We start from the raw sequence: 6,000 nt of genomic DNA, 5'->3' as shown, positions 1-6,000 counted from the left end.
GGCGCCCACAGCCAATAAGAAGGGAGTATGCTAATTGACTTCCACACTCTCAAAGATGGTGGCATCCACAGCCACAAGATGGTGGCACCCAGTCTCCTCAGCCCCGTATGCATTTTACTCAGGTTTAACTCTTGTTAATAATTTATTTCACTTATGTTATCTCTCTCTGGATGTATATGTGTATGTGTGTTCATATGTATGCATATATGGACACACAGAGATATATATAGTATTTTATAAACCATCTGTGTGAAAGTGATATCATGGCCCTTTGCATCTAAATATTTCACTGTGCATTTTCTAAAAATAGAAAATACTCATATAGCTATAGTACAGTTAACAACCTCAGTAAATTCAATAAAATTAACTGGTATTTAACATTTTATTTCATCTATTGTTCATATTCTAATTTCATCCCTTGACCCAAAGTGATTTTTAGAACATTTCCCCCTTCCCTTATATTTGCTGTCATGTCTCCTTGGCCTCTTTTAATTTTTACTACTTACTCAGCCTTTCTTTTTTCTTTACAGTATTGACATTTTTTAAGAAATTTTAACTTTTTTTATTAGAACATTCCTCTGTTTAGGCTTGCTGGACATGCCCTCCGGGCTGAGCCAGGTTTTGCTTTCTAAGCCAGAGTAACGCATGTGCCACAGTGTGTCCTCAAAAACAGTGCATGAGGAGACTCATAACACAGTTACAATAAGATTTTTAAAGGAAAAAAACAGTAAAATGATAGTTAAGAGGCAAGGTGGAAAGAGTCTATTCTTTCTGTAGGTAACCAAATTTTATATATATATATATATACCTAAGTGACTGTCACAAATGAAACAACCAAACGGCTGCATGGGGTGACCAGGCTGGCAGAGGGGGCATTTGGGGACAACCAGGCCAGCAGTTGGGGGGGGGGGTGGGCAGTTGAGGGTGATCAGGCCAGCAAGCAGAAGCGGTTAGGGGTGATCAGGCTGGCAGGGGGCGCAGTTAGGGGCGATCAGGCAGGTAGGCAGGTGAGCAGTTAGGAGCCAGCGGTCCAGGATTGTGAAAGGGATGTCCAACTGCTGGTTTCGGCCCAATCCCCAGGATCGGGCCTAAAGGGGCAATCGGACATCCTCCAAGGGGTCCTGGATTGGAGAGGGTGCAGGCTGGGCTGAGGGGACCCTCCCCCCTTCATGCATGAATTTCATGCACTGGGCCTCTAGTATATATATATATATATATATATATATATATATATATATATATATGTTTGTGTGTGTGTGTATTTTTAAAATATATTTTCTATTGATTTCAGAGAGGAAGAGAGAGGGAGAGAGCGATAGAAATATCAATGATGAGAGAGAATCATTGATCTGCTGCCTCCTGGATTGAGCCTGCAAGGTGGGCATGTGCCCTGACGGGGAATTAAATCGTGACCTCCTAGTTCATAGGTTGATGCTCAACCACTAAGCCACACCAGTTGAGTCCAAATTATATTTTGAAAGTACCAAGGCCCTGAGCATAGGTCCCTCCTGAAATCCTTTCCAAGACCCGATTTCACAGTTCCTATGAGTCAGGTCCTACTTTGCCTAGACTCTCATATCCTTGTTCTTCCTAACCTCTAGCCTCATCTCTTGTAGGGCTCAGAATTCCCAGAGCTCTTTGCTCCAACCATGGCATCAGAGTGTGTGTCCCACTTCCACAGCTTAGCTCCATTGCTTCCTTTGCTGAGGAGATTTCACTCCTGATGTCTGCTGCCCCAGTTCCCAGGAGAGGCTGACACTTATTTCAAACCTCCCTTATCATTCTTCCATAGACCTTTCCTCTTTACCTTCAGTCAGATGTGACCACTTCCTCCTCTCTGCTCTCTGTATACTGACTGTATTGCCCTTAATTAATGTTTACCTCCCTCTCCTTGACAATGTTTGTTGAGAATAAGAAACATGCATAATTTATCTTTGTAGTTTTGGCATATATGTGTGAATGTTCAATAAATGAGTGTATAACAGTAAATGAATAAAGCTGTGAAAATGCCTGAGTTCACCATTTGGCTCAGGGCAGCTTCCTTTATTTAATGACAGTAGGGAGTGATCATATCAAATGCTCTAGGTTAAATATTATTGGGACCAAAAATGGGAAATTACTGAGAAAGTCAATTCAGCCCCATATGTAAAGATTGCTGAGGTTATAGTTACTGCTCTCAAGTAATTTCACAGATTCAGTAGCTCTATATTTGGTGATAAAGGCTTTTTATTCATTAATTTTCCCAAGAAAACTCATCCCATATTCAGCACTAACCTTTTTCTCTGGAAATTTCAATGTAGGACACATTGATTTGGAAATGCTTATGTTATGTTCTACTTGTATCTGACTCCTTATTTAAACACACAAGAACCAAGTTCTTTAATGAAGAAAACTCATTCATTCATAGATACCTTAGATAGAAAACAGCTTAACTGCTTCAAATTAGGCAGTTCTCTTCATTTTTCACTTTGATGTAGCCTATATCCTCATGTTTTTCTTCAGGGTCCTATTCCTTCAAATTGTTCTCCTGATGCAAGCCCATGTAACAGAATCTTGTGTAGCATATGGGATTTGTATGTCAGAAACTGCATTAACTCAGATACACAGAGTCTGCTGATGGGCATTGCTGATTATCACATTTCCCTGAAAGTTCTTGATGCTGGCAAATTTTTGTTCTTTAAAGTTTGATTAAAATTTTGGAAACTGGTCAAATATATTTCAAGCATAAACTTTTAAACTGATGAATTCCTTAATGTTTAGAAGTGTGCCTGGCATATAGTAAGTGTTTAAAAATGCTTGTGGAATACATAAATGAAAAAATTCTTTTATTCACATGTCAAACTTAGCTAAAAATAATTATCCTCTTTTATCATGTGACCCCTAGGCCAGATCCTCAGGCCATTCAGTGGAAAACCCCAAACATGTTTGAGGAAAGATAGTTATATTTGAATAAGATCAATAGTCATTTATGTCACTTCAAAGGAACATCTGGATAAATAGTAATTAAAGAGATATCAATCTTTGTATACTGTAGTTGCACATGAAAATTGATGTGTGAATATCTTTTTTCAATGAAAAATCCTATATAATAAAAGCCTAATATGTTAAGTGTCTGGTCGTTCAGTTGGCAGTTCAACCAATCAATGCATAATATGCTAATGATATGCTAAGACCACTCAACTGCTTGCTATGACATGCACTGACCAACAGGAGGCAGACATTCAACCAGTCAACCAGTTGCTATAATGTGCACTGACCATGAGGGGCAGAGGCTCCGACCAGTAGGTTAGCTTGCTGCTGGGGTCTGGCCAATCGGATTGAGTGAGATGGGCTGGACATGCCTTGAAGCCTTCCTGTGGTCCCTCCCCAGCTGGCCAACCTCCCACATCTCTCCCGGCCCCAATTATGCACCAGTGGAGTCCCTTGTTCTGGCCTGTGCCCTCCCACAATCCAGGACCCATTGGGGGATGTCAGAGAGCCAGTTTTGGCCCAATCCCGCAGGCCAGGCCTCTAGTGAATTAATAGACACCAGAGCACTGAATGGGGAAGTTAAGTGCACAGATAGAAGTAGAGTGGCTCCAGTGCCTTTTCAGAAAATGATTTTGCCATACAAAATATATAAAAATTAAATTCCTTACTAAGGAGAGTCTAGAAAGAGGAAGCAAGGACTCAGAGATCTGGTAACAATGACTAAGCGAAGAGCAGACCGATTTTTTTCTCCCTCTCTCTCCAGCAGAAATATGCAGACACCTTCTTGATTCAAAGGGGGAACTGAACTAAGAATGGGCTCCACCTTTTGACAATAAAGATGATAATATTCATGCTACGCTTCTACTGGTTGTGAAGAATGCTCAGACTCAAACATTCCTAGTCAATTTTCCTTTATATTTCCCTCAAAATTCATCAACTAGAACATTTTGTTAGTGCAATCTTAAAAATAAATCACATCACTTTAATCTTCAGGAAGTCCCATCCCTCAACATTGCCATTTAATTTCATGACCAGTAGTTAGACAAATATTGCTTTAGAATAGATTTTCTCCTTTTAAATTTATCACGTGCTCACTGTCATGTTTTTTAATGTTCTTAATGATCTTTATGCTTTTTTTGTCAATTCCAGCTTCAAGCAATATTTGTGCTTAGCAAGTATCTAGTATATTGACCTTGTATTTATTTAAACATTTTTTTCATCATAAGAACATTCTTATGTGATTTTTTAATCCTTACCTGATGATATATTTTTATTGATTTTAGAGAAAATTAAGAGAAAGAGAGAGAGGAACATCTATGTGAGAGAGAAACATCAATCAGTTGCCTCCTGGTACACACTCTGACCTCAGATGGAAACTGCAACCTAGATATGTGTTCTGACCTGGAATTGAACCTCCAACATTTTGGTGTATGGGATGACCCTCCAACTAACTGAGCCACCTGGCCAGATCTTAGGTGATTTTTAAGACATGTTTAGTTCTTGGATTGACTTAGTCATGTTATGCCCAGATTTCAAGATTCCCAAGAGTCCATCAGGGAGCCAGCCAGTCCGATGCAACAGCAATGAGTCTTTTATTTCAAGCCCGGGCTTGGCTCTCCTACCTTCCTTACTGACGCAGCAGTAGGTGGCAAAGAGAAAGCAGTCTGATCGAACCAGGGGTTTTATAGAGGGTTGGAGTAGGGGTGGGAGAGGGGGCTGTGCCCCCCGCCGATTGGCCAGGTGCGAGCTGGTGACCCATTACACAGGATGTGGTCATAGGGATGGCGTGCACTTCCCTTGATTACCATTGGTTAGTCCAGAGAAATGGTGGGTGTGGCTAGCAGAGGCTCCTTCGGGGAAGGAGTCTTTGCTGAGCACATGGTCCTGTACAAAATGGAGGTCCCTTAATGGATGGGGAGCCAGCCACTCGGTTCCAATGTTTGGCCTGCCGCCGTGGGCGTCACCAGGAAGCGGGCCGCCCACCACCCCGCCTGGCCTTTGGGTCGCCCGGTTACTTGGCCGGAAAGTGACTCGGAGGGCGGCCCGGTCCGTCTGGGCGTCTGCGGGCCTGCGCCTATCTGGTCAGGCGCTGCCTCGGCCATGGCTGCCTGTCCCTCCCTCGCAGCTCCTCTCAGCGGCCTGTAGGCCCGGCGCGGAGTGCTGGAGGCGGTGGAGGCGGAGCGGAGCCGCCCAGCGTAGGAGCCCCAGCCCGGTGGCTGCGAGCTGCATCCGAGCCATGCGCCCCGCCGGTGGGTGTCCTCGCCAGCCTCCATGCCTCTCCAGGAGGCCGCGCTTCGCCCGCAGCGCGGCGTGTCCCGAGCCGCCTTCCGCCTGTGCTCCTGCTCTGCCCAGCGCCTCGGGGCGGGAAGACACGCGCCTGACCCCGAGTGACCTGAGGCATCGGCGGTCAGCATGCGGTCTCCGCGGTGACCCGCGGCTCCAGGGCGCCCTTCGTGCCAGGAGGCGCCACAATGCGGCCCCCCAGCGCCAGGGCATCTCACGGGCCTGAGAGGGGGACCCTCGGCCAGTCGTCCTCCCTGCCGGACGCCTGCGGGGCCACGTGCCCCGCAGGCCCTTTCAAGTCACATTCTTCCTCTCCAATTGTTACAGTGAGAAAAAAAAAACAAACAAACATCAAAATATTGTGTTTTCCCCAAATGCACCACAACAAAAGACTAAATAACTTCGAAATTCAGGTCCTGCAGACTGTGAAAGCTTCAGTGGGTGTATTTTCTCAGATCTGATGACAGTTCTTTTTCTCAGTACTCATCCTTTGTTTAAAAAACAAAATAACAACAACAAAAAAAAACCTCATTATTTTCTATGTTGAAGTTATTTAATTATTATTTCTGCAGAGGAAAATATTTGTTTCACCATTTGCTCCTTCAAACTGCCTCTCCCACTCATGGGAGATTGTAAGTTCCTAGAGATTTTTCCCCCCTGCTTCTTATGTAGCCATTTGCCTCCCTCCTGTCAAAAAATGTAATTTACTTATTGTTATTTGTTTATATAAAACCAGTGCTATCTTAG

This window comes from Myotis yumanensis, unplaced genomic scaffold (assembly GCF_028538775.1).
Source record: "Myotis yumanensis isolate MYYU_CA2020_CCGP unplaced genomic scaffold, mMyoYum1.0.hap1 SCAF_2, whole genome shotgun sequence".
Lineage (NCBI taxonomy): Eukaryota > Metazoa > Chordata > Mammalia > Chiroptera > Vespertilionidae > Myotis > Myotis yumanensis.
Note: the sequence above shows the minus strand (reverse complement) of the source record.